The sequence below is a fragment of the Cibotium barometz genome, chromosome 23, assembly GCF_041138505.1.
Source record: "Cibotium barometz isolate CiBa-2024 chromosome 23, ASM4113850v1, whole genome shotgun sequence".
Lineage (NCBI taxonomy): Eukaryota > Viridiplantae > Streptophyta > Polypodiopsida > Cyatheales > Cibotiaceae > Cibotium > Cibotium barometz.
Genome location: NC_141068.1, coordinates 5744701 through 5769015, shown reverse-complemented (window position 1 = coordinate 5769015; position 24315 = coordinate 5744701). Strand labels below are relative to the sequence as shown.

The 24315-nt window shown below is 38.3% G+C and overlaps 1 non-coding gene and 1 pseudogene across 2 annotated transcripts; one reads left to right on the top strand and one right to left on the bottom strand.

Moving 5' to 3' along the window:
• The first annotated feature begins 18479 nt into the window (after positions 1-18479).
• Positions 18480-21023, top strand: LOC147625560 (F-box protein SKIP2 pseudogene; annotated as a pseudogene). The gene has a single exon (XR_015268706.1). The product of XR_015268706.1 is annotated as an F-box protein SKIP2 pseudogene (transcript).
• A 1426-nt stretch (positions 21024-22449) lies between these two features.
• TRNAS-AGA (transfer RNA serine (anticodon AGA)) lies at positions 22450-22531 on the bottom strand. Its single transcript has one exon. It is a non-coding gene; the product is annotated as a tRNA-Ser (tRNA).
• Positions 22532-24315: the final 1784 nt, after the last annotated feature.

Sequence of the window (24315 nt, the reverse complement as noted above, 5' to 3'; positions counted from 1 at the left end):
GATTGAATTCCAAATGTCATAGGAATTCCTCTTTTATCATTTAAATAAAATTACCATAATTTTTTGTTTTCTTAATTATTTAATTATACATAAACCTTAAAAAGTAATTTTTCCTTGAATGTGATGAAAATCATTCTTTTAGCCTAGGATATTGAATCCTAGAATATGGTAGGAAGTCCTCTTTTCACGGTATGCATATAAGAATGAATTATATGTCAATTTCTTAAAAATTTTACCTTAGCTCCGATGCTTTTATTGGCAATTTTTAATATTTATTAAAAGAATAAGACTTAGTAATGTAGTTATGATAGTAACTATCTTTTAGCCTTAAATCCAATTTATAGATTTATCTCATAATATTACCATAATTTACAAGCATATAAGTATAAAAACCCATTTTCTTAACCTCTAGCTTCACAAGCCTAGAGTTTGATTTGTGAATGATAAGAAGCATCAATTGAATAGAGAATTGGTCATAGGGATGACCATTCTTTAGGGGGGAGAGAGAGATAAACATAAAAGCATCCTAAATAAAGCATAAATGTAAACTTTTCTTAATTATTCATTACAACTCTTAAGAAAAGCTTGATTTGCATTATAACCACTTAATTAAGAAACTTCTCAAGCTTGAGAGGGACTGAGAAGTAAAAACATTGAGAATAGTAGAGAAAAACCATAAAATTACACTTTACCTCTTGTTTTTGCTTGCTTCTCTATCATAGAAGAAGCCCCCAACACATCAATTGGTTTGTGTGTTGAAAGGGAAGCTCCAAGGATGGTTGAAGAGAGAGAGAGGCTCCACTCTGTCCACAAGTAGAGGATTTTTAAGGGATAATAAAAAATATCATTATTTTAGTATAATACTGGCATGGTATAGTTCACAGATTTTTTTACAAAGGACTAAGGATCTATTTATAGGTGAGGGAGGCCTCTAACCAAGTCCAACTACGTTCTAGAATTTTCCAGGTTCAGTTTCGTTGAATTTGGACAAGATTTGGACCTAGTTTGGCTCCCTTTTGATTTGGTTTGATCCAGGAGAGAGGAGAGATAAAAATATCACAATTTTTTTGAGTTAAAAACTCATCACATGTGTGAAATAGGAGCCTCCTTGAAGTCCCCCCCTTCTCCTTACCAAGGTGTCAAAAATGTATCATTATACCCAAAATATCTCATTTTTTTAGTAATATCTCATAGTTTTTTACTAATAAACCTTGTACTTAGTCAACTCTTCAATGTCTTATGTGGGCATTTACTCATTTTTGGGTTTTTTTTAATTCATTGGATTTATTTCCTCCCCACACTTGGATTAATCCAATTGGTCCATATGAACCTTAATTGGACCATAATCCAAAAATTTCTGAAAATCTAGACCCTTAGGCTAAGGTCCTTTATACATATTTGCAATTAATTCCAATTGCACATTGGAAAGTTCTTTTTGAATTTCTGTTTCAGGGGAAACCAATTTAGACGCGAGGAGGATTTTTATATCAAAAAATATCTCAATTTTGGATTACCTCTCTCTAGATATTTTCTCTCTCCATGCCAAAAAAGGATAAAACAGGATCTTTCTTTTATTTTAGAGAGGGGAATAATCACAAGATTAGGAGGGGAGGTTCTTACTCCTTTACACCCCAAAAGCTGGAGGGAGGAATCTTACATCCTACCCCACTTAAAAAACGCGAGATGTCCTCATGTCGCAGCTGGGGGACAACTCTTTCTCTTAAGATCCAGTTGATTCTGGGGTTCCTTATAGTCTGGTTAACCCAACAGAATCCTGGGATAAAGATCCCTTCATATAGAACTCATTATCAAATAACAATTCATTCAGAACCTATCATTCATATCCTTAACTCAATAATGGTCTATCAAACCGAAAATTCCATCTGAACATTCCTCCATGGAAATTTCAGTTATGCAGGTTTTTAATTTGTCATCCCTTAACTTGATCCACTGGGTCAAGTGTTAACAGTAGCAATCTATCAGCATAATCCACTAATCTCATAGGGATTTACTAAAGTCACAATCATCATTCCAGTTATTATCATCATCACTGGGATTCGTCCCATTCATCCTCATTGTGGCTTTGTTAAACTTATCTTCTTTCAACTAGAATTTAGGAATCATCATCTTTCAACCGGAATCCAAATCAACTCATCAATTCTCAACCAAAATTTTAAAATCATATCAGCAAGCATTCGAATTCATCATCTGGATAGCATTTTTGCTTATAATTTCAAGGTCTTAGATTTACTCGTATATACTGTCAGTAAAGAGCTGCAGTTATACCCTCGGTATATACGGGTAGTCACGGTCCTTGGAATTATAAGGTAAATACCATCATGTCTAGGTCTCAAGCAAGTCAGTAAAGAGCTGCAGTTATACCCTCGGTATATACGGGTAGTCACGGTCCTTGGAATTATAAGGTAAATACCATCATGTCTAGGTCTCAAGCAAGTCAAGGATTCCATACAATTGAGGTACTTCCATCTGAAGACCCAATTACCAATTTATGAATTTCATTCTAAATATGAATTTGTATGAATTTCGTCACACAATTTCAATCTTTTACTGGTACTCCATATATTTTTTACATTTCTGGCTTCTCGGTTGATCCATTTTAGCCAATTCGCTCTCTAATACCAACTGAAAGATCCCTACCCCCTCCACGCAATTCGGGGGTGCTAGCAGTGGAAGTAGCACTTCTTGTGCGGCATGGCGGCCTCTCACTCGGGGCCTCGCCCACGGATATCCGGACAAGAGACTGATCCCTCGATTATTCCAAAATCGAACCCGCAAAAACTTCCCTCGCCCAGAAAGCACGGGCGATTCCTCCATGGGATATTTTTATTCTAACGTAATCAAGGTCATCTCACTAACCTAACTGATCCGACCAAACCCGTAAGTCACATGGGCAGATCAATCATCGAGAGGCACAGCCGTTGATTCTTTTCCATAGAACAAGGGCTATTTCGGATTTACCTCATCTATCGTACCATGACAGAATTGAGTCTCATTTTAGGGATCCATCAGTCCAGCCTAACCCCATCCGGTCCCATGGGTTAGCCAACCACCCAACCACTGTAGTGATGGGATCTATTCAGGAATTTGGTTAGGTTTTGTCTCGGGTACCAGGGAAAAGAGTTCCCAAGCCCCCTAGCCGGATCTTCATGCAAATATCAAGCTAGTCACACCACTTACACACCCAATATGAAATTACCTTTTTCACAGGTTCAACTGTCTTTAAAACAATCTTTTAATGAAACCATAGTATCACTGATCATAATCCTCCAAAATATCTGGTTGAATTCTAATTTCCAATCATTCCTTCATCGGTGTACCTATGGCATCATTGGCAACCAGAACGCCTTTCACCTGTCCACTCAGGGGCCTTTTCAATAGTTCCTAGCTCATATTACCTGGAAATATTTTCATTTATAAAAATCCATATGGAATCTCTGTTGAAGATCAGCAGATCAACCAACAGATCCATATAAAAAAGCCATGGACTCATCCGTTGAGTGAGGACTAGCAAGGTCAATCAACCAGATCCATGCCGCCCGAATTCGGAAAACAACTCCTACTCCTTGTTCCAATATCTTCCTCGACGTACGTGTGGGTATCTTCGGCAACCCAGAGCCCGAGACCCGTATGGTCAGCACCCTCTAGGATCCTTCGCAGGTCACCTAGCGCTTCACTCGTAGGCTGCTTCCTTGGTCCCTCATCCACTGTATTGGAAGCTCACCATTTAAATGGAACCGAGGCTGGTCAAGACCTCGGTCGACCTTGCTACGCGAGACGTCCTCTGTTGACTCTCCATCAATTGTTGCAACTTTATCAGTTAGGTCTTCACAGCCTCATTCACAAGATGGTCAAAATGCTTCCCCAGCATTATTGATAGTAAACAATCATTTAAAAATAGGTCATAAATACGGTTTTTATAATGAACTCTCGTCTTTCCACGTTGTTCCACATAGTCCACATTAGTTAATCCACATCCAATTCATATGTATTCCCATTCTCATCCAATCACATCATTTTCCATCTCATCAGATCTTTCCTCATTTATCCTCATCACATCTCATCCACTCGCATCTACCCATATCCACATCTCATCACATCACATTCATTTACATCTTATCCATTCATATCTACCCTGATCCACATCACATCTCATTCATTCACATCTATCCCGATTCTTTTTTACATCCATTCACATCACATCTCATCCATTCACATCTATCCCAATTCACATCACATCCATTTCACATCACATCTCATTCATTCACATCTATCCGATTCACATCACATATCACTCATTCACATCTATCTGATTCACATCACATCTCATCCATTCACACCCATCTTATTCATTCGCATCACATCCATTCACACCCATCTTATTCATTCGCATCACATCCATTCACATCACATCCATCACACCACATCCCATCCATTCACATCCATCACATTCATTTACATCCATCACATCACGTCCATTCATATCCATCACATTCATTCTCATCACCATCCCATCACATACATTCTATCCATATTACATCACATCACATCTATCCAAATCATATCTCATTTATCCCATCTAGATTACATCACATCCACACCATATCTCATTCATACACATCTCATCTCATTCATCCACATCCATCCAATCATTCACATGTATGACTATACACATCTATCCATACATTCACATCCACATATATTCACATCACATCATATCTCATCCACATCCACATCACATTCAGATCCATATCTCTTTACATTACACCATATCTCATCCACATCTAGATCACATTCACATCCACATCCCCTTACATCACATCACATCTCATTCACATCCACATCTCTTTTCAGCACATCACATCTATTACTTTCACATCCACATCCCTTTACATTACATTCTTTCACATACACATACACATCCACATCCATTTACATTACATTCTTTCACATACACATACACATCCACATCCATTTACATCACATTCTTTCACATACGCATCCACATCCATTTACATCATACTCTTTCGCACATACACATCCACATCCATTTACATCATATTCTTTCACATACACATCCACATCCATTTACTTCCCATCTCATCCTTTCACATATCCTCTCATCTCATCATTCACATCCACATCCATTTACTTCACATCTCATCCACATTCATTTTCATCACACCACATCCTATTACATCCCATTCACATCTTATCGCATCCCATTTACATCTTATCACATCTATTCACATCCTATCGCATCCCATTCACATCCTATCGCATCCCATTTACATCTTATCACATCCATTCACATCCTATCACATCCCATTTACATCTTATCACATCCCATTCATATCCTATTCCCATTTAGTAGCTTTTCCTACTTTGATACTGATAATGGGACTTTTTCTAAATTTCTACCAATTGCTTGGCCTAGATAAAGGTTCTTTTTCTCGAGGACTATTTCCATAATCTTTCTCAATTTCTCAAATGAATTATATTCAATATTCGTCTTTTGAATAAAAGAATTCATGGGATTTATAAAAATCAATTCTATCCATCTTTTCACTTTTGATAAATAATCATAAATTGAATTATACTAAATTTTTTTTTTCATTTAATTTCTTGGACCTCAAATATCATGGAAATGCCTCTTTTTGCATTTAATTATTTGCATTCCAATGTCATAAAAATTTCTCTTTTATCATTTAAATATTTCTCATACATAAAATAAATTTATCTAAAATTTATCTTTGAATTTTAATAAAATATCCATTATTTTTTAATATTCTAAGAATTACACTTTTCCTATTTAAATGATTGAATCCCAAATGTCATAGGAATTCCTCTTTTATCATTTAAATAATTATCATGCATAAAATAAATTTATCTAAAATTCATCTTTGAATTTAAATAAAATATCCATTAATTTCAATATGCTAAGAATTTCACTTTTCCTATTTAAATGATTGAATTGTCATAGGAATTTCTCTTTTATCATTTAAATAAAATTACCATAATTTTCTCTTTTCTTAATTATTTAGTTATACATAAATCTTAAAAATTAATTTTTCCTTGAATGTGATGAAAATCATTCTTTTAGCCTAGGATATTCAATCCTAAAATATGGTAGTAAGTCCTCTTTTCACGTTATGCCTAAGAATGAATTATGTGTTAATTTCTTAAAATTTTTGCCATAGCTCCGCTACTTTTATTGGCAATTTTCAATATTTATGAAAAGAATAAGACTTAGTAATGTAATTATGATAGTATAACTATCTTTTAGCCTTAAATCCAATCTATAGATTTATCTCATAATATTACCATAATTTACAAGCATATAAGTATAAAAAGCCATTTTCTTATTCTCTAGCTTCACAAGCCTAGAGTTTGATTTGTGAATTAAGAATTTCTCCATGATGAGAAGCATCAATTGAATAGAGAATTGGTCATAGGGATGACCATTCTTTGGGGGGAGAGAGAGATAAACATAAAAGCATCCTAAATTAAGCATAAATGTAAACTTTTCTTAATTATTCATTATAACTCTTAAGAAAAGCTTGATTTGCATTATAATCACTTAATTAAGAAACTTCTCAAGCTTGAGAGGGAAGAATAGTAGAGAAAAACCATAAAATTACACTTTACCTCTTGTTTTTGCTTGCTTCTCTATCATAGAAGAAGCCCCCAACCAATCAATTGGTTTGTGTGTTGAAAGGAAAGCTCCAAGGATGGTTAAAGGGAGAGAGAGGCTCCACTCTGTCCAAAAGTAAAGAATTTTTAAGGGATAATAAAAAATATCATTATTTTAGTATAATACTGGCATAGTATAGTTCACAGATTTTTTTTACAAAGGACTAAGGATCTATTTATAGGTGAGGGAGGCCTCTAACCAAGTCCAACTATGTTCTAGAATTTTCCAGGTTCAGTTTGGTTGAATTTGGACAAGATTTAGACCTAGTTTGGCTCCCTTTTGATTTGGTTTGATCCACGAGAGAGGAGAGATAAAAATATGACAATTTTTTGAGTTAAAAACTCCACCACATGTGTGAAATAGGAGCCTCCTTGAAGTCCCCCCCTTCTCCTTACCAAGGTGTCAAAAATGCATCATTATACCCAAAATATCTCATTTTTTTAGTAATATCTCATAGTTTTTTACTAATAAACCTTATACTCAGTCAACTCTTCAATGTCTTATGTGGGAATTTACTCATTTTTGGGTATTTTTTTTTATTCATTGGATTTATCTCCTTCCGCAACTTGGATTAATCCAATTGGTCCATAGGAACCTTAATTGGACCATAATCCAAATTTTTTTGAAAATCTAGACCCTTAGGCTCAGGTCCTTTATACATATTTTCAATTAATTCCAATTGCACATTGGAAAGTTCTTTTTGAATTTTTGTTTCAAGGGAAACCATTTTAGACACTAGGAGGATTTTTATATCCAAAAATATCTCAATTTTGGATTACCTCTCTCTAGACATTTTCCCTCTCCATGCCAAAAAAGAATAAAACATGATCTTTCTTTTATTTTAGAGAGGGGAATAATCACAAGATCAGGAGGGGAGGTTCTTACTCCTTTACACCCCAAAAGCTGGAGGGAGGAATCTTACATCTTACCCCACTTAAAAAACGCGAGATGTCCTCATCTCGCAGCTGGTGGGGGACAACTCTTTCCCTTAAGATCCAATTGATTCTGGGGTTCCTTATAGTCTGGTTCAACCCAACAAAATCCTGGGATAAAGATCCCTTCATATAGAACTCATTATCAGATAACAATTCATTCAGAACCTATCATTCATATCCTTAACACAATAATGGTCTATCAAACCGAAAATTCCATCTGAACATTCCTCCATGGAAATTTCAGTTATGCAGGTTTTTAATTTGTCATCCCTTAACTTGATCCACTGGGTCAAGTGTTAATAGTAGCAATCTGTCAGCATAATCCACTAATCTCATAGGGATTTGCTGAAGTCACAATCATTATTCTAGTTATTATCGTCATCACTGGGATTCGTCCCATTCATCCTCATTGTGGCTTTGTTAAACTTATCTTCTTTCAACTAGAATTTAGGAATCATCATCTTTCAATCGGAATCCAAATCAACTCATCAATTCTCAACCAAAATTTTAAAATCATATCAACAAGCATTCGAATTCATCATCTGGATAGCATTTTTGCTTATAATTTCAAGGTCTTAGATTTACTCGTATATACTGTTAGTAAAGAGCTGCAGTTATATCCTTGGTATATACGCGTAGTCACGATCCTTGGAATTATAAGGTAAATACCATCATGTCTAGGCCTCAAGCAAGTCAAGGATTCCATACAATTGAGGTACTTCCATCTGAAGACCCAATTACCAATTTATGAATTTCATTCTGAATATCAATTTGTATGAATTTTGTCACACAATTTGTATGAATTTCGTCACACAATTTCAATCTTTTACTGGTACTCCGTATATTTTTTACATTTCTGGCTTCTCGGTTGATCCATTTTAGCCAATTCGCTCTCTAATACCAACTGAAAGATCCCTACCCCCTCCGCGCAACGAATTCGGGGGTGCTAGCAAATGGAAGTAGCACTTCTTGTGCGGCAGGGCGGCCTCTCACTCGGGGCCTCGCCCACGGATATCCGAACAAGAGACTGATCCCTTGGTTATTCCAAAATTGAACCCGAAAAAACTTTCCTTGCCCAGAAAGCATGGGCGATTCCTCCATGGGATATTTTTATTCTAACGTAATCAAGGTCATCTCACTAACCAAACTGATCCAACCGAACCCGTAAGTCACATGGTCAGATCAAGGAAAAGACTTGCACTTGGATCATAGAGACCAACGCTTTTTTCCTCATCGAGAGGCACAGCCATTGATTCTTTTCCATAGAACAAGGGCTATTCCGGATTTACTTCATCTATCGTACCATGACAGAATTGAGTCTCATTTTAGGGATCCATCAGTCCAACCTAACCCCATCCAGTCCCATGTGTTAGCCAACCGTCCAACCACTGTAGTGATGGGATCTTTTTAGGAATTTGGTTAGGTTTTGTCTCGGGTACCAGGGAAAAGAGTTCCCAAGCCCCCTAACCGGATCTTCATGCAAATATCAAGCTAGTCACACCACTTACACACCCAATATGAAATTACCTGTTTCACAGGTTCAACAGTCTTTAAAACAATCTTTTAATGAAACCATAGTATCACTGATCATAATCCTCCAAAATATCCGGTTCAATTCTAATTTTCAATCATTCCTTCATCGGTGTACCTATGCCATCATTGGCAACCAGAACGCTCTCCACCTGTCCACTCAGGGGCCTTTTCAATAGTTCCTAGCTCATAGTACCTGGAAATATTTTCATTTATAAAAATCCATATGGAATCTCTGTTGAAGATCAGCAAGATCAACCAACAGATCCATATAAAAAAGTCATGGACTCATCCGTTGAGGACTAGCAAGGTCAATCAACCAGATCCATGCCCGAATTCGGAAAACAACTTCTACTCCCTGTTCCAATATCTTCCTCGACGTACGTGTGGGTATCTTCGGCGACCCAGAGCCCGAGACCCCTATGGTCAACACCCTCTAGGATCCTTCACAGGTCACCTAGCGCTTCACTTGTAGGCTACTTCCTTGGTCCCTCATCCACTGTACCGGAAGCTCACCATTTAAATGGAATTGAGGCTAGTCAAGACATCGGCCGACCTTGCTATGCGAGACCTCCTCTGTTGACTCTCCATCAACTGTTGAAACTTCTCAAGCTTGAGAGGGGTTGAGAAGTGAAAACATTGAGAATAGTAGAGAAAAACCATAAAATTATACTTTACCTCTTGTTTTTGCTTGCTTCTCTATCATAGAAGAAGCCCCCAACCAATCAATTAGTTTGTGTGTTAAAAGGAAAGCGCCAAGGATGGTTGAAGGGAGAGAGAGGCTCCACTCTATCCAAAAGTAGAGGATTTTTAAGAGATAATAAAAAATATCATTATTTTAGTATAATACTGGCATGGTATAGTTCACAGATTTTTTTACAAAGGAGTAAGGATCTATTTATAGGTGAGGGAGGCCTCTAACCAAGTCCAACTACGTTCTAGAATTTTCCAAGTTCAGTTTGGCTGAATTTGGACAAGATTTGAACCTAGTTTGATTTGGTTTGATCCAGGAGAGAGGAGAGATAAAAATATGACAATTTTTTTTAGTTAAAAACTCCACCACATGTGTGAAATAGGAGCCTCCTTGAAGTCCCCCCCTTCTCCTTACCAAGGTGTCAAAAATGTATCATTATATCCAAAATATCTCATTTTTTAGTAATATCTCATAGTTTTTTACTAATAAACCTTGTACTCAGTCAACTCTTCATCTTATGTGGGCATTTACTCATTGTTGGGTATTTTTTTCTATTCATTGGATTTATCTCCTCCCCACACTTGGATTAATCCAATTGGTCCATAGGAGCCTTAATTGGACCATAATCCAAATTTTTTTGAAAATCTAGACCCTTAGGCTAAGGTCCTTTATACATGTTTTCAATTAATTCTAATTGCACATTGGAAAGTTCTTTTTTAATTTCTGTTTCAGGGGAAACCATTTTAGACACTAGGAGGGTTTTTATATCCAAAAATATCTCAATTTTGGATTACCTCTCTAGACATTTTCTCTCTCCATGCTGCCAAAAAAGGATAAAACACGATCTTTCTTTTATTTTAGAGAGGGGAATAATCACAAGATTAGGAGGGGAGATTCTTACTCCTTTACACCCCAAAAGTTGGAGGGAGGAATCTTACATCCTACCCCACTTAAAAAACGCGAGATGTCCTCATCTCGCAGCTGGGGGACAACTCTTTCCCTTAAGATCCAATTGATTCTGGGGTTCCTTATAGTCTGGTCAACCCAACAAAATCCTGGGATAAAGATCCCTTCATATAGAACTCATTATCAGATAACAATTCATTCAGAACCTATCATTCATATCCTTAACAAAATAATGGTCTATCAAACCGAAAATTCCATCTGAACATTCCTTCATGGAAATTTCAGTTATGCAGGTTTTTAATTTGTCATCCCTTAACTTGATCCACTGGGTCAAGTGTTAACAGTAGCAATCAGCATAATCCACTAATCTCATAGGGATTTGCTGAAGTCACAATCATCATTCCAGTTATTATCATCATCACTGGGATTCGTCCTATTCATCCTCATTGTGGCTTTGTTAAACTTATCTTCTTTGTTAAACTTATCTTCTTTCAACTAGAATTTAGGAATCATCATCTTTCAATCGGAATCCAAATCAACTCATCAATTCTCAACCAGAATTTTAAAATCATATCAACCAGCATTCGAATTCATCATCTGGATAGCATTTTTGCTTATACTTTCAAGGTCTTAGATTTACTCGTATATACTGTCAGTAAAGAGCTGCAGTTATACCCTCGGTATATACGGGTAGTCACAGTCCTTGGAATTATATACCATCATGTCTAGGCCTCAAGCAAGTCAAGGATTCCATACAATTGAGGTACTTCCATCTGAAGACCCAATTACCAATTTATGAATTTCATTCTGAATATCAATTTGTATGAATTTCGTCACACAATTTCAAACTTTTACTGGTACTCCATATATTTTTTACATTTTTGGCTTCTCGGTTGATCCATTTTAGCCAATTCGCTCTCTAATACCAACTGAAAGATCCCTACCCCCTCCACGCAACGAATTTGGGGGTGCTAGCAGCGGAAGTAGCACTTCTTGTGCGGCAGGGCGGCCTCTCACTCGGGGCCTCACCCACCACGGATATTCGGACAAGAGACTGATCCCTCGGTTATTCCAAAATTGAACCCGAAAAAACTTCCCTCGCCCAGAAAGCACGAGCGATTCCTCCATGGGATATTTTTATTCTAACGTAGTCAAGGTCATCCATTAACCAAACTGATCCAACCGAGCCCGTAAGTCACATGGTCAGATCAAGGAAAAGACTTGCACTTGGATCATACAGACCAACACTTTTTTCTTCATCGAGAGGCACAACCATTGATTCTTTTCCATAGAACAGGGTCTATCCTAGATTTACTTCATCTATCATACCATAACAGAATTGAGTCTCGTTTTAGGGATCCATTAGTCCAGCCTAACCCCATCCAGTCCCTTGGGTTAGCCAACCACCCAACCACTGTAGTGATGAGATCCATTCAGGAATTCGGTTAGGTTTTGTCCCGGGTACCAGGGAAAAGAGTTCCCAGGTCCCCTAGTCGGATCTTCATGCAAATATCAAGCTAGTCACACCACTTACACACCCAATATGAAATTGCCTTTTTCACATATTCAACTGTCTTTAAAATAATCTTTTAATGAAACCATAGTATCACTGATCATAATCCTCCAAAATATTCGGTTGAATTCTAATTTCCAATCATTCCTTGTACCTATGGCATCATTGGCAACCAGAACGCTCACCACTTGTCCACTTATTAGGGCCCTTTTGAATAGTTCCTAGCTCATAGTACCCGAAAATATTTTCACTTATAAAAATCCATATGGAATCTCCGTTGAAGATCAACAAGATGAACCAACAGATCCATATAAAAAAACCATGGACTCATCCGTTGAGGACCAGCAAGGTCAATCAACCAGATCCATGCCCGAATTCAGAAAACAACTCTTACTCCTTGTTTCAATATCTTCCTCGACGTACGTGTGGGTATCTTTGGTGACCTAGAGCCCGAGACCGGTATGGTCAGCACCCTTTAGGATCCTTCACATGTCACCTAGCGCTTCACTCGTAGGCCGCTTCTTTGGTCCCTCATCCACCGTATTGGAAGCTCACCATTTAAATCGAACCAAGGCTGGTCAAGACCTCGACCACGACCTTGCTACGCGAGACGTCCTCTGTTGACTGTCAACTGTTGCAACTTTATCATTTAGGTAATGAACTCTTGTCTTTCCACATTGTTCCACATAGTCCAAATTATTTAATCCACGTCCAATTCATATATATTCCCATTCTCATCCAATCACATCATTTTCCATCTCATCAAATCTTTCCTCATTTATCCTCATTTACAAGACGGTCAAAATGTTTCCCCAACATTATTGACATAAAACAGTCATTTAAAAATAGGTCATAAATACAGTTTCTATAATGAACTCTCATCTTTCCACATTGTTCCACATAGTCCAAATTATTTAATCCACGTCCAATTCATATGTATTCCCATTCTCATCCAATCACATCATTTCCCATTCTCATCCAATCACATCATTTTCCATCTCATCCAATCACATTATTTTCCACATCAAATCTTTCCTCATTTATCCTCATCACATCTTTCCTCATTTATCCTCATCACATCTCATTCACTCGCATCTACCCATATCCACATCTCATCACATCACATTCATTCACATCTCATTCATTCATATCTACCCTGATCCACATCACATCACATCACATCTATTTCACATCATATCTCATCCATTCACATCTATCCCAATTTACATCACATCCATTCACATACATCTATCCCAATTTATATCATATCACATCACATCCATTTCACATCACATCTATCTGATTCACATTATATCCATTTTACATCACATCTCATTCATTCACATCACATCACATCACATCACATCCCATCTCATCCATTCACACCCATCTTATTCATTCGCATCACATCTCATCCATTCACACCCATCTTATTCATTCGCCATCACATCACATCCATCCATTCACATCCATCACACCACATCACATCCATCACATTCATTTATATCCATCACATCACGTTCATTCATATCCATCACATTCGTTCTCATCAAACCATCCCATCACATACATTCTATCCACATTACATCACATCACATCTATCCACATCATATCTCATTCATCATATCCACATTACATCACATCCACATCATATCTCATTCATACACATCTCATCTCATTCATCCACATCCATCCAATCATTCACATGTACGACAATCCACATCTATCCATACATTCACATCCACATATATTCACATCACATCACATCTCATCCACATCCACATCACATTCAGATCCACATCTCTTTACATTACACCACATCTAGATCACATTCACATCCACATGCCCTTACATCACATCACATCTCATTCACATTCACATCCACATCTCTTTTCAGCACATCACATCTATTACTTTCACATCCACATCCCTTTACAATACATTATTTCACATACACATACACATCCACATCCATTTACATCACATTCTTTCACATATGCATCTACATCCATTTACATCATATTCTTTCACATCCACATCCACATCCATTTACATCATATTCTTTCATATACACATCCACATCCATTTACTTCCCATCTCATCCTTTCATATATCCTCTCATCTCATTCTCATCTCATCATTCACATCCACATCCATTTACTTCACATCTCATCCTCATTCATTTTCATCACACCACATCCTATCACATCTTCCATTCACATCTTATCGCATCCCATTTACATCTTATCACATCCATTCACATCCATTCACATCCTACCGTATCCCATTTACATCTTATCACATCCTATCACATCCATTTACATCTTATCACATCCTATTTCCATTTAGTAGCTTTTCCTACTTTGATACCGATAATGGAACTTTTTCTAAATTTCTGCCAATTGCTTGGCCTAGATAAAGGTTCTTTTTCTCGACGACTATTTTCATATTCTTTCTCAATTTCTCAAATGAATTATATTCAATATTCATCTTTTGAATAAAAGAATTCATGGAATTTACAAAAATCAATCCTACCCATATTTTCACTTTTGATAAATAATCATAAATTGAATTATACTAAAAATTTCTCTTTTTTTCATTTAATTTCCTGGACCTCAAATATAATGAAAATTCCTCTTTTTGCATTTAATTATTTGCAGTCCAATGTCATGGCAATTCCTCTTTTATCATTTAAATATTTCTCATATATAAAATAAATTTATCTAAAATTCATCTTTGAATTTAAATAAAATATCCATTAATTCTAATATGCTAAGAATTTCACTTTTCCTATTTAAATGATTGAACCCCAAATGTCATAGGAATTCCTCTTTTATCATTTAAATATTTCTCATGCATAAAATAAATTTATCTAAAATTCATCTTTGAATTTAAATAAAATATATCCATTAATTCCAGTATGTTAAGAATTCCACTTTTTCTATTTTTAATGATTGAATTCCAAATGTCATAGGAATTGCTCTTTATCATTTAAATAAAATTACCATAATTTTCTCTTTTCTTAATTATTTAATTATACATAAACCTTAAAAAGTAAATTTCCCTTGAATGTGATGAAAACCATTCTTTTAGCCTAGGATATTCAATCCTAAAATATGGTAGGAAGTCCTCTTTTCACGTTATGCATAAGAATGAATTATGTGTTAATTTCTTAAAATTTTTGCCATAGCTCCGCTGCTTTTATTGGCAATTTTTAATATTTATGAAAAGAATAAGACTTAGTAATGTAATTATGATAGTATAACCATCTTTTAGCCTTAAATCCAATCTATAGATTTATCTCATAATATTACCATAATTTACAAGCATATAAGTATAAAAAGCCATTTTCTTAACCTCTAGCTTCACAAGCCTAGAGTTTGATTTGTGAATTAAGAATTTCTCCATGATGAGAAGCATCAATTGAATAGAGAATTGTCATAGGGATGACCATTCTTTGGGAGGGAGAGAGAGATAAACATAAAAGCATCCTAAATTAAGCATAAATATAAACTGAAAACATTGAGAATAGTAGATAAAAACCATAAAATTACACGTTAACCTCTTGTTTTTGCTTGCTTCTCTATTATAGAAGAAGCCCCCAACCAATCAATTGGTTTGTGTGTTGAAAGGAAAGCTCCAAGGATGGTTGAAGGGAGAGAGAGGCTCCACTCTCTCCAAAAGTAGAGGATTTTTAAGGGATAATAAAAAATATCATTATTTTAGTATAATACTGGCATGGTATAGTTCACAGATTTTTTTACAAAGGACTAAGGATCTATTTATAGGTGAGGGAGGCCTCTAACTAAGTCCAACTACGTTCTAGAAATTTTCAGGTTCAATTTGGCATTTACTCATTTTTGGGTATTTTCTTTTATTCATTGGATTTATCTCCTCCCTACACTTGGATTAATCCAATTGGTCCATAGGAACCTTAATTGGACTAGAATCCAAATTTTTTTGAAAATCTAGACCCTTAGGCTAAGGTCCTTTATACATATTTTCAATTAATTCCAATTGCACATTGGAAAGTTTTTTTTGAATTTTTGTTTCAGAGGAAACCATTTTAGACACTAGCAGGATTTTTATATCCAAAAATATCTCAATTTTGGATTACTTCTCTCTAGACATTTTCTCTCTCCATGCCAAAACAGGGTAAAATAGGATCTTTCTTTTATTTTAGAGAGGGGAATAATTACAAGATCAGGAGGGGAGGTTCTTACTCCTTTACACCCCAAAACCTGGAGGGAGGAATCTTACACACACGGAGATAGAAAGAGGCCATTACAACCATGAGGAACATAATATCAGTATGGTGGAGACTCTCCACCATGAGGAACATAATATCAGTATGGTGGAGACTCTCCACCTTTATGTAGCATGGTAGTATAAGGTGGAGAGTCTCCACTATACTGTATAATAGGTGGAGGCCAGATCATAAACCAGGTTCTGTTGTACAAGAACCTTCCCAATGCTTGCTTTCACTGTGGGCCACAGGGTCATTACATCAGAAATTGCCCCATTAAATCCCCTCCCCCTATGTCTGGATAATGAAAAGGAAGTTGTCCCCACATGCATTGACGATGGTTTCAAAATAGGAGGAAAGAAATGCACGCAGAAGACTAAACCCAAACCCCTAGTCCAATCCCTTAACCAATTCACTGCTTTTTTAAACAATGCCTATGACCCCATACATGATGTGCTTCTTAATTACTCTGAGGAGGAGTCCAGTGACTCTGAAGATGATGAATAAGGTAAAGCAACACAACTCAAAAACTCCCTCTATGAAGAGGTCTTGATGGAATGGAGATAGTCCTCAAAGAAAACTCCTCTTACCAAGGAAAGATCCTATCATCTCCCAACCAAAACCCGTCTTGCTCTTAGGGAGATAGCCTGTCAAAGCCTTCTTAGAATCAGAACCTAAAGAAGAAAGCTAGAGCACAAAGTTCACCCATGACCCTTAGCAACCCAGGGAAAAAATACCTTTTGCATAGCTTCTAGCTCTCTGATCAATCATGCTAAAACACGTATTAGAACCCTTATCTCCCCTCCACCCAATTGGCTCCTGTAAAGAAGGCTGCCAAGAAATCCCCAATGGCTGGGTTTTTGAGATTGTTGGGCATCTCCATGGGTTTTGGAGTCACCATTCATCAAAGATGGCAATGTGTCAAGGAAAAGCTAGACTGTAAGTTCAATAAATGGAGGAATTGCCAACTATCTCTGGCTGGTAGGGTGATGGTGCTTAATACCTTTCTGATCCTTGTAGCCATCTATTTTTTGGCATGTTGGAGGCCTTCCCAAAAGGCTCTCAATGAGTTGAGCTCTCTTTGTAGAAACTTCCTACGGGCAGGTGACCCCTTCAATACATAATCCCTAAAGTAAAATGGGAAATTTGTATGCTCCCTAAGAAGAAAGGAGGTCTTGGTGTGATCAACATCTCTGATATGGTAGATAGAGTGGCCTCCAAATGGATAGCCAGAAGCCTGTTAGCCCCTGCTGAAGACTGGTCCCAACTCTTGCTGAGAGATGTTAAAAAATTCTCCCTACAAGGCCTTCCCAGATGGAGAAACCTCCCAGAAGCCACCACCATATTCTTCAGCAAACACTTGATCAAACCTATGGGCTCTTCTTTAGTCAAAAGCATTTGGAGGGATTGGAATGCCATTAAAGGCCAGTTAACCCCTAACCCCAACCTTAAGGCCTCTGTTGGTCTGCGTAGAGTTGATTCTATCTGGTGGCCCTTCATCCACAAAGAGGTTGGAAAGTTCCAGAGAGACAAGTCAAGGCAAGAACAAAGTCTTGGAGAAGACTAGTACTACATTGCAGAAGAAGATCAAGGCTGCCAAAAAAGAGCTATCAAAGAAGATGCTGCCACTACTGCCACCAACAAGGAGTACCTAGGTGGATCCTCTCTCTGTGCTTTACAAGATCTGCAACTGAAGGATGATGCTTTGGATACACACCCCATGCCCGTTTAGATATAGATATCTATATCTATAGAAGATGAGATGTGGGAAGTAATATGTAATCTTCTGAATAGGAACTGGTAATAGTAACTGGTTGTAAATGGCTGTTGTCCCTTTATAAATATTAATATATATCTATTGTTCCCAAAAAAATACTTTTTTTAAATGGAGATCCATGGCCATCAAAAGCTTGGCAAAAGCTGGCTATGGTGAGAAGCCGGCATCGGGGCCACCACTAAAGAGGCTATGACTACCCACTTAAAAGGCCACTTGTTGTCGCCTCAAAAGCTGCCGCCCTGTCGCCCTGCTCGTGTAACCTGTTTACCCCTCTCTTTGCCGTTTTTGTTTTTGCTGGGAGAAGACCCCGTCCCTTATCTCTCCCTTTAGCCAATACGTCTTCCAAGCTTGTTCCCAACACCATCCTGTTCAGCTTTAGAAAAGAGAAAGAAGCACAAGATGGATGAAAGGAAAGTGCAGATTCTCGGTTTTTCGGCAAATTAGGGCAAGTGACAGGATGTGGGGATTGACAGAAGAGGGAATACAAGGGCAAGTGACAGCCTATGGCGTTTGATAGCCCATAGGTTTTCTCTTTTGCCGGTGAAGAAAATGCGTTTAAATAAAGGGATAGCGTAGAGCTGTGTTGATAGCAATGAAGCTCGCAGCAAGCTAGGGCGTGGCTATGGTGACTGTAGCGAAGCAAGCACTAAGGAACGGCCATGGTGATTCCAATGAGGCAAGCCGTGATTTAGAGTGCGCGTATGTTGGGGTGAGAAGCTGAAATTTGTGCAGAGAACATGGGGCAAGCAAGCTCATCTTTCGACATAGCCATTTTGCAAGAAAATACAATGGCTACAGTGGCCCCTTCCCAACTGCAGATGGTTCAACAGCAGCATTTGCAACAACATCAACGGCTATATCAAGAGCATGATCTGACCCTTGCAATGCCGGAGGAGTGCCTGGCCTCTGTCTTCCTGAAGCTTTCCACCTTGGACCGTAATACATGCTCCTTGGTTTGCAAAAGATGGCACTTCATTGATGCCCAATCGCGAAGCCGCCTCACTCTCCAAGCCAGGCACAACATCACCAAGGACGTGAGCGCCATCATGGTAAGATTTGAGCACGTCACCTCCCTCTCTCTAAAATGCCACCGCAGGTTCCCCAGCATAGATGACAAAACCCTAGAATTAATAGGCAAACTGTCACGGCAACTGCAAAGGCTCAAGCTCAAAAGCTGTAGAGCCTTGACTGATGCAGGCCTTGAACAGTTCTCCAAGGCTTGCGGCTCTCTTAAGAAGCTCTCCTGTAGCTCTTGTGCTTTTGGAGCAAAAGGGCTTAATGCAGTGTTGCTAAACTGCGGTGAGCTGGAGGATGTCTCCGTCAAGAGGTTCAAAAGACTCCTGGAAAATCCTCAACCAATAGTTGCCGGGAAAGGCAAGTTGCAGAGGCTCTCTTTGAAGGATCTGTTCAATGCTCAACTCTTTGAGACACTGATAGCAGGTGTCAACAAGCATCTGCACACCCTAATAGTTGCCAGAAACCCCGGGTATTGGGATCACCTGTTCCAGATTGTCATGGAAAATCTCACCGAGTTGGTAGAACTTCGGTGTGAGTCTTTGCAAATGAGTGACACAGCATTAATGGCAATTTCTCAATGCAAGAAGCTCGAGGTACTGTACTTGGTAAAGGCTTCTGAATGCACTGATCGGGGAGTCAGTGCCCTGGCTGCTGGTTGTGAGAAACTCAAGAAATTTTACTTGGATGATCGCAAGTCCAACAGAGTGGGTGATGCAGGTCTGCTGGCTGTAGCAAACAGATGTGCAGAGCTCAAAGAACTTGTCTTAATAGGGGTCAATGCAACAGAGAGCAGCCTTAGGCAAATCGCATCTAGCTGCACTACACTGGAGAGGATGGCACTTTGCAATAGTGAAACTATTGGAGATGCAGAACTCAATTGCATTGGGGAGAAATGTTTTGCTCTTAAGAAGCTCTGCATAAAGAATTGTCCCATCTCTGATTATGGCTTGGAGATCTTTGCGAGTGGCTGCCCTAACCTTTTGAAAGTGAAGGTAAAGAAGTGTCCAAATGTGACACCGTTCGCCGCATTCTGGCTTCAAAGGAACCGGGCATCTCTCAAGGTATCTCTGGATGTTCCGTTCATTGCAGCAAGAGAGGATCAGGCTGCACATGAGCACACTGATCGGATGATCAGATCTCCGACAACCATGCCGTGTAGTAGCAGATCATCTTTCCTTAAGAACAAATTGACACTGGCAGCTGGCAATCTGTTGAGAAAGTTTCCCAAGTCCTCTTGGTCACCATTAACTGGATAATCGAAGGCAGTCCAATTGGCATTGATCCAACAGTCTCTTCCATCTGTGTGTGTGTTTTTAATTGTCTTTGGACTGCTGTTGTAATTGGTCAGACAAACTGGTCCTCTGCAAACCATACAAGGATCTGTTCACTGAAAGGAAAGGAGGCTGACTAGTTTCAGAATGCCTCTACAAGTCAGGTTTGCATAGTGCCACTTCACAGGGTCAATGTCTTATATATCTTATGCGTGTTAAGAAGCCAGCACCAGCTCCTAATGTTGATCAAAGAGGGTAGCTAAAGGGCTTGTATTTTTTTCTCCTTTGTAACATGTTGCAAACAGCATTTTCAATTGTCTGCTCTAGCTACAGCATCTCGGGATACCCTTTGTGGTCCACAAGATTGCTTGTACATGTAACATTGGGCAGTTTCTTTTTAAAAATGCCATGCCAAATGTCCACTTCGTGTTCCCTCTCTTATTTGAGCAATCCTATACTGGGACTACATAGAAGGTGAGCATGCATGAAGAGGCACCGGAGATACCGGAGATCAATGTCAAGTACCACCATCCTATCCATCAAAGTTGCGTAGGACTAGAAAGATTTCCCATCATAAAGTGGTGTGTAGAACCAAATGCTTACTTGGCGACTCCCATGTCTTCAACTTTCAATACGCTGTGAAATGCTTGTGTTGATGTGCATTGCAGTTGGTGTATGCATATCCGGACCACAATCAAATCACTAGAGTACTTCACTTAAGCGCGCTTGAGTTTGATCTCTATAGTGAGATCTCTTTTGATCTTTGCCGGCTGTCCCTGGCAGTCTTTCGTAAGATGCTCCCTTGGGGACTGATCCCTACTGTTTTCGGAGTCTCCGCTAGTTAAAGCCCCGCGTCCCGTAAACTTTCCGTTTCTCTTGTCTTCTTCATTGGCTACACCAGACCAGGATACTCTTCCCTAGGTCCTCTGACTTGGAATGGATAGTGGAGCATATTAGTAGGGAGCTGTGAGATGGATATGGTCCTTTACTCTCCGACACACTTCTCCAACTCTTGCGGAAACCGTGGGGGAGTATATTCAAAGCCGGGACTCCCCGAATGATCGTACCAGGGACACTTCTCCAGTTCTCGTGGAAACCGTGGGTAAGTATTCAAAGCCGGGACTCCCTGAATGATCGTACCAGGGAATTCTATCGTCCCTGCAGCTATTTCTGCGAATTTTGCGGAGCTTGTCTCAGGTTTCATACACACTCGCATATGAAATGCATTGAAGAAGTTTTGAGAAGTGTCTAAGAAAGAGCAGGGAGAGATTACGGACACTATATGGGTTGGTGCCTCCTCCTTATTAAGGTATCTATCTTATATACATTGAACATAAGCCACATTTCAAATCTATGTACCAATCTTATAGAAGGTACATCTTGCAATCTTATGTACCTTGAATATAAGCCACTTTTTGATGTCTGCACCAAGGTTATATAATGATTTTTTATTTTTTTTTGTGTGTGGAAGGATGTAGCCATTTGATTGTTGACACTGAGCCTCGCATAAGCACCAGAAATGGAAGAGTAGTGAATCTTATTAGTAGATACAGACACTCGGCCTGGCATAAGCACCAGAAATGGAAGAGTAGTGAATCTTGTTAGTAGATACAGACACAAAGTGATTTTATCCATGGATAGGGAAAAAACCAACGTGCATAAAAATGGCAATGTGGAGAGAGGACTAAATTGAAATGCAAGGTTGTACGAGGAGGAGGAAATTGCACATGCTTTCAAAAAATCTACAACATTTGCACATGCTTTTAAAAAATCTACAGCAAGGAAATGGAATTGTGGATTTAAAATTCCGAAATGGCAATCAATATTGGCGAATCTGTCGATCTCAGTCGTGGACGGCAGGATTCGAACCTGCGCGGGCAGAGCCCACATGATTTCTAGTCATGCCCGATAACCACTCCGGCACGTCCACTTCTTGGTAAGGAGTTCAGTGACATTAAAGAAATATCAACAATAACATGTGGATGAATATTTGTTTTCGAATAAATCTCAGTACCGCCCTTTTTTTTTACTTTAATCGTCATTAAAAATCGTAACGCATCTTTGAAATTCCCTCCTTTCATCAGAGGTCGATCCGATCATCAATGGTGTACACGGCTTTCACTCTTAACAAATCTACTACATGCGTATGAGAGATTGAAGGCCTACTTGGTTGTGTATCCAAGAGAAAACATTCTAAAGACTCATCCCTATCCAAGAGAAGACTTAACAAATGCCAGAACTCACAAGAGTGAGTACAATCCAAATGTATCATATATGGAAAGCATTCATCTCACATGAAGTTGTACATAAATTTTTTGAGCCATGTTTTCGTCACAAACTCTTCACTTCGACACCTTTTCTTCATGAAATCCAACCTTAAATTGTCAAAGTTTCGTCAATTGTCAATGCCTAACTAGCTATAGCATTAACATTTTTTTCCCTTGGTTTTCACTGGCAATTGTTGGTTAGTGTATGATTGAAAACATAACATGATTCTACTGCTTTGAAATCACATCAAAAACCTACATACTTTTATGTTCACAAAAGAGTAAAAGCTTACTCTTGAAAGTCAATTAATGTATGTAGCAATTATACTAATGCAATTGATATATCATCATTATAGGACCTAATCTCCTCCTATAATCAAGGGAGAGCCTTATGGTCTGGAGTTTGTCAAGTGTAGATGACGTGTATAGTATGTCGTATCAATGCTTTATGCACTAAGAACTTTGCAAGATCTTTTACTTTGAAGTTTGGAATATGGATTGTTTAGATTGCCATTATCGACCCCAATCAAATATCCTTGTGCTCATGTAGTGAGAGGGTGGTGTAAACATGCCATCAAGGCATTCAACGTACATTGATATTAGGTGAGTGTGTGGGTGTTTCAAAAGATGAGAGAAAGTGGAACCCTTTTAGGAAGAAGAGAGACACATGGAGAGAACGACTATAACTGCAAACCTACACAATCATATCACGACCATTCTAACAGGTGTGGGTCTTTGTCATCTATTGTATCACATTAGTAATACAATATTATTATTCTGCAATCTGAGTTTTAAAGTTTTAGGCTAAGAAATATCCTACTTTGTGAGCGTTTTCTTGCACACGTCGCATGCATTCTCTAACTTGGTACTAATTTGGTATGAGAGATGTCGCTTAGTACAAAACTTCATTGGTAGTTGCTATCTAACGGTGGTCCCTCAAGTGAAATTATATCTTCTGTAAGACCTTGCCATCACAGTAGAGACAATAGTAGTAACACATACACGGATGCAGCAAGCAAGTAGAGATGGAGAGAAGCACAATACTCAAAGTAGATTGATGAGAATGAGTGGAGGACAAGTGAGGTGACATGATAAGGTGAGTTACACACACTTTTATTTAATAAGGCCACTTACACACACTCATAAGAGCGTATGTAAGTAAGTGACATGATGATTTCACTTTCACACACGTATAACAACGTATATATGAGGATATAAATATGCTTAGGGAGAATAACCTCTCTCTATAAGAGGTAAAAAGTGTATGAGCCCATTATTAGCCTACTTACTACCATATAAATGGCTACCGTGATAAAGATGAAGATTGCACTCATGAAGGGAGTACCACTATAGAGATGAAGATTGCACTCATGAAGGGATTACCACTATGGATCCACTCATGAAGGGAGTACCACTATAGAGATGAAGATTGCACTCATGAAGGGAT